Raw genomic sequence first — 12,375 nt, 5'->3', positions numbered from 1 at the left:
TTCCTTTTCTCATATCAGCGCCGCCTTTTATGAATGCACCACGTCTTCAAGTCTCTCTCAGACTAGTTAGGGTGTGTTAATGTGATCGTCTGCCCTCAAAATTAGTTGGTCCAGTCAGTCATCCCATGTATTTCTTTTCTTTCTCTTTCATGTCAGATTTCCTTCAATGTCTGCTGAGTTTGGTCATGCCTTCATGTTTAAGAATGAAAGCCAAGTCTGATCATTACCGGCAGATAGAAAAGCTTTTTCTCAGCTGTTGTTATTAGCTAGGCATGGTTCCTGCTTGGGACCTCTGGGTGTGTGCATAGGGCCTGCCAAGCACATATCACCTGGGCACCCAGTCAGGGACTGAGAGCCCCCAAATGCCAGAATGGGAAAGCATCACTTTGTGGAGCTGAAGGTGTCCTAGAAATTCTAGACCTGCCCTGTAGTTGTTCAGTTTCTTTTATTAAAAAAATAAACTTTTATAGATTTCTTTTTTAAAATAAAGAAATTTATTTATTTTGAGTGGGGAGGGGCAGAAGGAGAGGGAGAGAGAGAATCTCAAATGGACTCCATGCTCAGCGCAGAGCCCGAAGCAGGGCTCGGTCTCACAATCCTGAGATCATGACCTGAACTGAAATCAGGAGTAAGACGCTTCCAGAACTGAGCCACCCAGGTGCCCCACATAGTTAGTCTTTTTCTTTAGAGAGGAAACCCAGATAGTTAGGTGGATGGATACATGCCCGATGGCCAGAAACTATAGGGAGGAGGGGAGGGAAAGGGACCAATTCAGCTGGCTGTTCTGGAAACAGACTCTCAGCAACTCCCCCTCTCTCACCCTGCCCACCTTCCTTGCAGCTCCCTCTTGCCTTACCCTTAAATGGGAGGCTCTCCCGTGTGACACTGTTTGCATGGTCCGAGGCACTAGGGTCTTCCAGCAATGTGTTAAAATCTCCCACCTGCTGAAGACCCACACCAGCCTTCCGCAAATGTTGTTGTTCAGATTTCCTTGAAATTCTTTTTTTTTTTTTTTTTTTAAAGATTTTATTTATTTGACAGACAGAGATCACAAGTAGGCAGAGAGGCAGACACAGAGAGGAGAAAGCAGGCTCCCTGCCGAGCAGAGACCTTGATGCGGGGCTCGATCCCAGGACTCTGGGATCATGACCTGAGCCGAAGGCAGTCGCTTAACCAACTGAGCCACCCAGGCGCCCCTCCTTGAAATTCTTAACCATTATTTTTGTGGGCTCCAGGAGAGGGAAAGCCCTTGCGCTCTAGCCATCATGTAGAACTGGAAACGGAAAGTGTCATTATAACTTAACATCCTAAAGAACATCAATTGGGAATCAGCCTAGAAATGAGTATGCTGGTAAAGAGAAAAAGCTCAACTGTTTTATAATTGAGTAATAATGTCATATTGAAAAATTTAGATCACTTTCATCACCAGGTGAGTCACTGGTCTTGAGATAATTGAGGAATATAAAATTTCCTATCAAGAGATTATGTAAGACCCATTAATATAACCGAATCAAATTCAGTGTGTCTGTATTTGCCCAACTATAGCATATGGGATTCCTATAAACAATATTTATAATTATACTGTAATCCCAGAAGGGAGGAGAAGAAAGGAAAGAAAAATCCCAAGCACTTGCCCTTATTGAATGAATTGCTTTTGATGGGAAACAGCAAACTTTGCTTAACACTCTGATTGCCTGCCTTCTTGAGAAGACAAAATAGTCTGGTGTCTTTGGACCAATATTTTGTTTAATTTAAATACGTTCTTTCTCAAGCATAAAGAGCTGATCAAGAGTAATCCAATTTTTCTGCCTCCAACAACTTCTTGCAATGTTTATTATATGTAAACTCATGAGGACTATGACACACCCTAGCCAATCAGCGAGATGGTCCATCAGAAGCCGCCAGCCATCCTGATTCCAATGACCCCTTTTCTGCTGTTAAGGTGCTGCAAAGCGGCTTTTAAAGAGAGCAGTCATTTGAGATGGGAACAGTCATTGCGGGCCGCGTGTCACAGTTGAGGGTTGGTTGGGCGGATGAACCACCCTGACAAAGGATCTGGAATTACAAGACAGCTTATTTTAAATTACTCTTTTGAGCTTGTTCTCTTCAGAAGTATGCGATCAGGGGCTATGGGGAGGGAGTGGCTGGGAACAGCAAATGCTCTGGGGCGGGCTTTGGTCCCCCATCTGCCTGCAGGCTGTTCCCGCTGGATAGAGAAATCCGGTCCTGCTGCCTCTGCTTTAGTTAGGAGGGACCCTGGGGTTGGCCAGTGAGAGGGGCCCCGACCCCTGAACATCAACAAGCCTGGGGCCTTGTTTTATCCATGCACTAGCTAGACAAACCTTGCCTCTTAGATGATTCTCCCGAAGTTTCTGTTGAGTAAGTCAGTGAACAAGGGAATCTCCATAGAAAAGTATGTGAATCAAAATGCTTTCATCTCTATATTACTTTAAAACCAGAAATTAGAGGACTTGTAGCTTTTTAATGATGGGGATGGATTTTTTAAAACTTTAAGTACTGTTTTAAAATTGCTGAGATGTACTCATTTCTCATCCCCGTGATATTTTTCTAATCTGTAGGATCGTGCTTCAGAATATTTCATATTGTAAATATTTATGAAAAAACGAGGTAGACGCTGCAATGAAGCATCTTTACTCTGTCAGTTCAAAACTCACCTTTGGGAGACTAAAATGAGATAAATAAAACTCGGTAGAACATAAGGGAATTCAATACAAATGTATTAACTATATGTAGAAATATATTTTTAAAGGGTGTTAAAAAAAAACCTCTTAGCCTCACACCTAATAGAATTCTAATATATTTTGGTGTGTTCCCCTATGTACTGTATTAAAATAATAATAGTTAGTATTATTTTGTAGCTGTAAAAACCATTCTCAGTAATACTAGCTAAATCACCTGCTCTATTACATTTCCATTTATGAAGTCCAAGGGCAAATCATTATTGCACAAGTAATACTTTCCAAACCGTTTTCTTCCAAGGCCACCTTTAAGTGAATGAGAACAGTCAATAATTTTATCGTCATATATGTTAGAGCACATTAACAATTTATAATGTAAAGAGCTATAGCAAATGCAATTTCATCAAAATGACGCGTGGATCAAATTAACTAAATTAACTAACCGTGAACGTTAGAACCAAGCATTAACCCAATTTATTTAAATTATACTATTGGGTTACAAATCATTCCCCTTTTAAAAAGTCTTTCAAGTCATGTCCTGGAATAATCTAGGAGGACGTCAGCTTCTAGTGAATTCTTTATAACCCAGAGTCAGAGTGTGTGTGCCCATCTCCTTCTAGAGGGGACAGGAGAGAGAGCAGAGCATGGGGGCAGGGGGACAGATAGGGTCTGGATATAGAGTATATCCTGCTAGGATAGTACTCGGGGACTAGGTTTTGTTACCTTTGCTAAACGTGAGCTTATGTTTTTTTTTTAAAAAGACAAAAGGACAAGTTGTTAATATATATTCAGTCTCTTCATTATTAGCTTGCCATTGTCTAATACAATATAAATATATTTGGCTATCTATGGTATCAGTTGATTGAGAAATGAATATAAATGAATGAATAAAAAAGAGTTTTATTCTTATTGGATCTCAGTCATGCACCCCCAGAAGAAAACTGTCTTCCTGAATCTATTTATTCATGGAAAACAAAATAAAAACCAAACCCTTCACTGGGTCCAGCCTGGTCTCTTGTCTTTTTGCTCTTGGGAATTAACAAACCAGAACAGTGGGCAAGCTGTCTTCTTTCTTCAAAATCAAGCAGTTTCAGATTCGTAGTGAGGTTTATTGTTATCAGTGGTGGCCTCTTATCCTCTGAGCAGGGGACCAACTTTGAGCCAAGATGAGCTTCTCAGGTGAGGGGTGAGGAGATGCGGGAGCCTGCTTCGGGGCTGGCTGTGAGCATGCCAGTATCAGACAGCAAGGAGACTGTAGCCCCCCAGGACTGCCTGACCCACCAGGGGCTTCCAGAGACATCCATGACTGCTGTGCCCCTGAGTGCATAGGTGGGGGCAGTTGTGGGTGCTCAAGACAGAGGCAGCTGCCCTGGAACTCCTCTTCCTCCATCCCTCCCTCGCCTGCCTCTCCCACCCTGTTTTCCTTACTGTCAGTCCTAAGGCAGTGGCTGCACTTTTGGTGCTGGTGGGGGGCGGGGGACTGTGACTGCGGCTGCCATGTTCTATACTGGCAACATACAGTGCCCTTTCCTGGTGTGCGCGTACGGACTGGTCTTGGCAGTTTTATCTGCTACACTAGGTAAGGGCAACCGTGGGGTGCCTTGCCATCTACGAGCGGAAGCCGCTAGACCTCGAGGGTGAAGCACAATGGCAGATGGGAGGTACAGGGGACCGGAGTGGGGGGCGGGGGGCGGTGTGTGGTGTGAGCTGGTGGGGGTCCAGTCTTGTACGCACCACCTGTGGTCCTTAGCCAAACCCACTGATTTTTCAATACCTCTCCTCCACAACCCCGCTAACTTTGCTCAGAGAAACAACAAAAAGAACAATCTTTCAGGAATTCCAACATATGAAACAGATGGAAGGAAGGGGAGCAGTCCTGGGTGCAGTTGGGAAGACCCTGAGAACCTTGATGGCTGGTCCCCGCCTTGCCTGCTTTGGGCCTCTGAGAAATGACAGCCATTACACCTGCCGACCTGTGAGGTCCTTTCCCACTTGAAAGATGGTCCTATTCTATGAAGATGCTCAAAAGGTCCCTCCTTCTGACCCCCCTCCCCTCTGTTACATCCACAGACATGGAACAACCCAGTAGAATGAAGTCATAGCCAGGTGATCTTTCCTTTGAAGGGACTATCTTGTCATCCACAAGCAATCATCGGAAAGAAAAACCAGACTTGAATATTCTACTTTGCTTTGTTCCGAAACTGCCCTTCTCCACCCCAAAACATAATCTATAGCGTTCGCTGAAGAGCAGCGGGGGTGAAATCCAGTTTCGTAGCACGGGGCCAACACTGGAGTGGGTTAGCACTGCACGAAAATTCCGGAAGCGTGATCGATCCGCAAGCTTGGCATCCTGCTGGGGGACCCCGTGAATAATCACCTGAGCTAAAAGTTTATGTTGTCTATTACAAAAGCTGTTGGAATTTACCTTTTCATATTCTGTCACCACTATCTAATTTTAATGGCTTTATTGAACAGTTAAGGCAGTCCAAAATACACATCGCATAATGTATGGCGTTATTAGCCCCGGGCTAATGTAAATGCAGTAAATGCAGGGCGTGGGTTTCCCAGGATTGGTTTGATTTTTACTCTGTTAGGTTTTTGTCCACTTGTGGTGGAAACACCCCAAATTTAGTCCTCCAAACTGTATCATCAGGATTGCCTCTTTTATCCAGAAATAACCCCAAATCTCTGATCAGATCATGTGTCACAGTTTTGGGTTCAATATTACGGTAGCTAATCCTGGCATCCCCAGAATGAGCTGGAGCGAACGTCCCTGGGCTGGGGCTGCTGGTCGGACATGGATTTCCACCCACACTTCTCTGTCAAAGCACGAGAATTCTGACTTGAATTACTTACTCCATTCCTAGTCCAAATTGGCAACGCCAGTCAAATAAATCGGGCGAAGTATGATGGAGGGCGGGATGGATAAATGAACAGCAAGGGCTTCAGCGAAACCACCAAATTCATCTTATTTAATACTTTGTGACAAGACAGTTTAAAGCACAGTGTTGTGTAGCTCAATCGGATAATCTTTATCTTTCATCTGACAGAGGCAGGTAAAATGGTGATGCAGAGAAGTTTTTAAAGTAAAAATCTTCGTATCGAACCTAATCTGAGACTCCCGAGGGAGGCCCGCAGGCCCTTGTTCTCACCCCATGGAGGGGAGGATGTGGGTTGTAGAGGGAGGGTGTCTGGAGCCGACTCCCAAGTCTAACCTCCAGCTGTGGGCACATCCTCCACCTCTCTTTTCTTTGCCATAAGATGGATCTAATAATAGTACCCGCCTATCGCGCTGTGGAAAGAATGAAAGGAGTGAATATGGAGAAAGTGTCTGGAACAGCACCTGGCAGGCAATAAGGCATTTCATAAACCTTAGCCATTGTGGACTTATTTCCAGAGAAGAAACAATTTTAGGGGATGACTTTCATGGAGCGCAAGCTGGCATTTCCCCTCTAGTTCAAAAGCAACAACGACAATCCCGCAGCGCTGGGTGGTCTGTGTACATCGCGAAGCTGGAGCTCAGCAACATCTTCCTAGGAGCTTGTGTAAAGGGCTGGTGATGAAATTTCCACCCTGGGGAAACAGCGAGAGCTACCCAAGCTACTGAGAACTTCAAGACAGGGAAACTTTTATTTTTCCCAAGATGGGGCACTTGGGGCCCCTCCTAGTCCGATCCCCCAAATTCCATCTGTCTGGGAATTCACAGTCAGTCATCACATGGTTAGAATCCTAGGATTTCACAAGGTCATGATCTAAGACGGAAAGGGACTAGAGTGATTGACCATTTTTAGTGCCCCCCTCCTGTTTGTAGCCACCACAGAAGGTGTGACAGGGGAGGGGCGGGGGTCAGTAAACACCTTGTCTCTGACCACACAGTCCATGTGAGACCAGACCTATGACCAGCCCCTCACCCCCACTTCTGGAACCCTGGTCTGGGGCTGTTTTTACTGTACTCGGTTATACCTGGCAGTGTAATGTACACATTTGATCTTCAATAAATATTCCTTGAACGAGTGAATAAGGGAAACCAGCCTTAAAGGTCCCCTTCTTTCTTTCTTTCTTTTTCTTTCCTTCCTTCCTTCCTTCCTTCCTTCTTACTGCAGTCTCCACTGCAATGTGGGACTTGGACTCATGACCCCGAGATCAAAATTTGCATGCTCTAGGGACAGAGCCAGCCAGGTACCCCTTAAATATCTGTTTCAAAAGGGGGGTTCCTTTTGTGAATTTTTGGGGGGAGGGGAATTGAATTATCCTCTCAAATGCTCATCTTTCCCTCCAACTTAATTCCCCATATATAGCCCTGTGTGCATCCAGGAGAAAAAAACTCCCCCATCCTGAAGTTTTCACTATCTTCCTTCTTAAAATACTACCTTCCAGCATTATTGTCAGAAGTTCCTCTACTGGTTCATTTTTTTCTCTCATCTAAATCTAATGTAAGATATTCACAGAATCATAGCGATTAGACAAGTATAAACTATTGCGTTTAGTTCCCTCACCCACCTGAACCTTGGCAGGGCAGGCTGACCGCAGCCTCGCAAGGGAATTTACGTGATAACGTGATGACATTGAAGAAAGAGGAAGACTGTCTGGTCAGTCTTCCTTCTGCCTGTCTCGGACCCTATCCCCTTCTTCTGCATTCTCTGTGAAGCCTACTCCCAGCCTTCTTTCAGACTAAAATTCTATTCTCCCTTTAAAAACTGTTGTAGCATTTTATTGGGACTGTTATTACACATTATCAATCACTTGTAACTTCTTAATTGTATTTAGTTATGCAAGTAATACAGAAATTAATTCAAATAGTAAAATTCCAAATGTTGTAACAATTGTTACAGATGGGTATGAATAATTGTATGACTAAACTCTTCCTTGATAATTTCTCCAGTTCTCGTCTCTTTCAGTGGGTGTCTTTATGCCCTTCCTATCTTTTTATATGTGCATTTTTACTTATAAAATACATAGTATTTTGTTTTTGACATAAATAATACCATACAGTATGTATTGTTCTGTAACTGCCTTTTTCATTAGTATGTCTTGGTGACCTTTCTGTCTCAGTGTATGTATATGGGCTTACTTCATTCTTTTAAAATGTTGCCTGATCTGTCCAGAAGACAGATGTACCAGATTTTATTTAGCCATTCCTTATGATGGCCATTAGGTTGCTTTCAGTTTCAAAACTGCCAAAACTGCAATGGGAGGGAATTACATAATCTGTGCCTGCTTCCCTAAGATATAGACCAAGAAATGGAATGGCTGGGTCACAAAGTGTGTCCATTATTTGACTTTAACAGTGCCCTCCAAATTGGCTATACCAGTTGACATACCTGTTAGCAGTGCAAGAAAGTAACTGGTTTCCCACTTAGCTTGCCAAGAGTAATCATTTTTTTTACCTTGTCTTACTTGCATACATATTTTATCTCCTAGGCTTGGAACCTGAGCTCCCTCAGAGCAAGGCCCATGACTTCTACTTATATGTATTGGTTTCCCCAACCAGAGGTGTTTAAAAATTGGGTCCCAGTAGCTGCTTGGGGAGTGATCTCCAATCACAATCTTTGCTCATCTCTGTGCCAAAAAAGCATTTATCTTTGAGGTTATTTCTTAAGAACGAAAAATAATTTTCAAAAACTTGGTTGGATTTTTGTACATCCTTTCCCCTGGCCAAGTTACAGATATCTTTCATTTAAAGTTGTCTGCCTAAAACAGGATTCCCTCGTTCTCTGCAGGCAGGAGGCAGTGAAAGCAGACCAGCCTGTCTCAGACAACAGCTAACAGGGTGTCCCACCCACTGGGAAAAGCCTCAGAATCCCTGGGAAGTAGACAGAAGATGGGATGGAGAGGGAGTAAGGTCCCTCTTTGGAACATTCTAGATCCAAGGAATGAAATTCTTTTACAGAGTTCTGAAATAGAGGAAATCATTCATAATGTCGGAAGCGTGGCAATGAATGGATCCAGGTGAGGAAGACCTGTGACAGGCTAGCAGAACTGGAGCAGAGAACCGGAAATAAATATATTTTCAATTTGGTTACAGGAAAGGGAGGTTTTAGAGGTGTAAATTACTGGAGGCAAGATAAACTTTTCCTTCAGGCAGAGCCTATATTTATTTGTATGATAATCTGGGGCTAAAGCGATTCTAAAAATCCGTGAGCGTGGTTCCAAATCTTGCCGTTCTGAACATTCACTTAAAAAAAAAAAAAAAAAAAAAAAGAGTTTTCCAAAAGGGTAAGAGATAACTTTCAGTTAAATATGAACGAGCTGAGAATTGTGTGTCGCTAAATAAGAAACAGTATAAACCAAGGCGCGTTTTGCTCTGGATAACGTTTCTATTTCTCTCGCCTATTGAACCGTTTCAGTAGCAACTGTGCAGCCCAGGGAGGGGGCACAGTGGTATTTGGACACAAACACAAATGAGAAAAATGAAGAAACCGTTTGCTAGGGTGGACTGACCGCCTCCAGCGGAGTGGGCCCCTGAGGTCTGGGGGGCGCAGGCGCGGGCCCTGTTCGGAATTCCCTGGGGTCACCAGCGCCGCTGGGATGCGGGGACCCCCTTTCCCGTCGGGGCTGCCCTGCCCCAGACACACAGGGACCCGCGCTTTGGCTTCTCAGCCCGCTTCTTCTGGCCCCTTTTCGCTCACCGTAGGACTGTTGCCACTAAACCCCAGCAGTGACCCGGCGGAAATCAAGCCCGCGGTGGCCCAGGTGGTGGCCGCAGCAATCAGCGCCCGGGAACTCCTGGAGCAGAGACGCATTTGGCCCTTTGGGGGCTCAATGCCTGTTGGCCATTGTTGGGAGGAACAAAGAGGGCAGGAGCGGAGGGCGCCCCCACGAGGCAAGGCGGGGAAGGACACCGACGGGTGCGATTCCGGCGGCGGGCGAGGCTGGCACCGGGTGCTGGGGAGAGCGGGCTGCGAGCCGGGGAGGCAGGGCCGGTCCCGCCCGCCGCGCCCCGCACGCGCCTCGCGCGCCGTCTGGCGCCCGCCGCAGCCCTTTCCTTCGTCGCGGCCACTTTACTTTTATCCCCCTTTCCCTTTTATTATTATTATTACTATTAATTATTATTGTTATTATTATTGTATTTTTCCCGCGCAAAGCGGGAAGCGGGGATTGCTCGAGCGAGCTCCGCGGAGGGGCCGCCATTTCCCGGGGAAAGCGCAGCGCGCGGCGGCACCGGGCGCCCCGGAAAGGGAACCGGAGGGGAGTGCCCGGCCCCGAGACCTCCTCCGCGCCGGCCGGGGCTCACGGGGCTCACGGAGCTCGCGGCGCCCCGCTACCGCGCAGCGGCCCCCGGCGTCGTCCCCGCCGCCCGCGTCCCCGGTCTGACCTTCCGCGGCGCGGCCCGCCCCCAGCCCGCGGCCCCCTTCCCTCCGGCCCGCGCCCCCGCGCCCCTTCCATTGTCAGCCCCGGGCGGGCCGGCGGCCAGCCCCGCACCCTCGGAGGCCCCCCGAGCGGCCCACCGCCCCGAAGCAGTTCCCTCGGCGGCCGGGCGCCTCCCTCCTCGGCTCCGGCGCCCCAAAGTCCGCATCCCGGGACCCCTCCGCTCCCTGCCGGGCCGGCCTCGCCGCGGCCCGCCGCTGGACCCCGCATCCCGCCGCCTCCTCCCACCTCGCCCAGGATGCCCCCCGCTCCTTGCCGGCCGCGGCAATTTTACCGCTTCTTTCGCACCCCCCCCCGCCTTTATTTCGCGAGGAAGCAAGTTGGGCAGCTTGATTTATTAATTCTTCTCTCTTTTCTTTGGCGGGGAGGGTCGGCTATCGGGGTGCGCCCGCAGGGGCCGGGCGGCGGGAGAGGCAGGGGTTCTCTCCGGCCCCGGCGCTGCCCCCGCGGCGCGTTTTGTCTACAGACCCCGGAGCCCCCTGAACAATAATGCCATCGCCATGGCGGGCTCACCTGGTGCTGCGCCTCCTGCTCCGGGCGCCCGGTGCCCTCGGCACGCCGCTCCCGGGGCGCAGGTTCGGCCCGCGCGGCGCCGGTGCCGGGCAGGACTCTTTGCCTTTCTTTGGGTTCTATCGGTGCTTGTCAATGGCGGCAAGCGGCAGTTCTCCGGGCCGCGGATAGTAGCGGGGGGAGGAGGAGGAGGGAGAAGGGATTGCTCCTTCTCCACATAACCACCTCTAGGAGGAGTCGCTCAGCCTCATCCCCCGCCAGCCCAGGCTCCGCGACGGGTCCGGGGCTTTCGGTGGGGCTTGATGAGCTATTGTCCTTCAGGAGCATTAATGATGAAACCGCGCGGCCTCCGCGTCGCGGGCGGATCTGCCGGCTGCGCCGAGGGCCACTCGCGGAGACGAGGCTTTCCCCAGGGCCGGGGACAGAAGCGCTACGGTCAGGATCCGGAGGCTCCGGAGAGCAGGAGCCACCTTTGGTGGGAGAAGACGGCGTGGGCGTTCATCGGGCCCTTCTGGGGAGAGCCTTAGAAGGGGAAAGCCCAAACGGCCCCCTTCTATGGTCTCGTGTCCTCAAATAATAACGAATACCGTACAGGAACGTTCGTGTCTACCCCCGGGGCTGTTGCCTAGGGTGGCCACGGCCACGAGAACTGAGACTGTGTATCCATGCCTGTTGGCTTTTTATAAATTCAGACCAGTTTAGATTCCAGCATTGCATAATATTAGCAGATGGATGTTTTGGTGGGGGAGACGGTGTGTGTGTGAATTTTTAATTCGGTTGCTTTACCGTGTGTTAATTTGTAATATCGAAGCAGGTGTTAAGATGGGCGCGAGGCTATTGTCTTAAGGACCAAATGTTAGTTTCCAGGAAATGTATTTTTCTAAGGATGCGGTGGACAATATCAGGTGTGATCATGGGATTAGTAGTAGCTCTCTTCTACTGGAAGCCATCTCCTTTGTCACTGGAGATGGTGGTGGGGGCTCCGTGGCTGGGGGTGAGTCCAAGGAATGTGTTTATTGCAGGGAGAAGTGTTCACTTGCTATGGGCCACCCATGCTTCCTCGGGTTTCTCCCCATGACTCAAAGGATTGGGAGAGGCGAAATTTTGACCTCTTCATAAAAGAGAAACCCACAGGAAGACATAGGTCTCCAGCATTGATCAAATGTGTGCTTTTCAGAGCCTTTCACATTTGGTGATATTGTGTACATCTGCCCTCATAAACCTGTAAATGTTTAAGTAGTGGGAAACATTGGGAGTGACTGAGAGCCTCCAATCCCTGGAGTGGGAAAGAACCCAAATGCCCAACTGGCCTTGGGATTTTCATTAGTCCATGGGGGCTGTTGATGGAATTAGTAGATAGGGCTTTAGACCGTATGCCTTTTAAACAAGTATTTTGCTGAGAAATCTGTCTGCTTCCCAAAAGATCATGCATATATCGAAAGGTATAAATAAAACCTCATTTGTTGAAATCTCATATGGCTTCTCCAGCTCTCCGGGACACAATAGTCTCAGTTTATGGAGACTTCCTTCACTCTTCTTCCTATCCCTTTTACCCTCCCTGTATATGACCTCACTCTTCTTTGTCTTTGAAGGTACTCTCCAGGTCAGAACTCTAGTCTTTTCCCGAGACATATATTTAAAGGGTTTCAAATGATCCCTTGGGAGCATCTCAAATGGTTTCGATTTTCCTGTTCTAGAGGAAGTGCCTATCTCCCTTCTTATATAGATTTTTGGTGTGTCCATTCTTGATCACAAATAACCTCCAGGCCAACATTCAAAAGAGTTCAGGAGCCTTCTG

The 12,375-nt window shown here is 47.8% G+C and overlaps 1 protein-coding gene across 1 annotated transcript in view; it reads right to left on the bottom strand.

Annotated features, from left to right (window-relative positions):
- The window catches only part of MACROH2A2 (macroH2A.2 histone), a 43,517-nt gene extending 32,245 nt beyond the window's left edge, over window positions 1–11,272 (bottom strand). Inside the window, exon 1 of the mRNA XM_082715539.1 lies at window positions 10,581–11,272. The gene's annotated coding sequence lies outside the window, so the exon portion shown is untranslated. The remainder of the gene's footprint in view (window positions 1–10,580) is intronic.
- Window positions 11,273–12,375: the final 1,103 nt, after the last annotated feature.

This window comes from Mustela nivalis (assembly GCF_964662115.1).
Source record: "Mustela nivalis genome assembly, chromosome: 2".
Taxonomy (NCBI): domain Eukaryota; kingdom Metazoa; phylum Chordata; class Mammalia; order Carnivora; family Mustelidae; genus Mustela; species Mustela nivalis.
The sequence above is the reverse complement of the archived record's forward strand: the minus strand, read 5'-3'. Positions and strand labels throughout refer to the sequence as shown.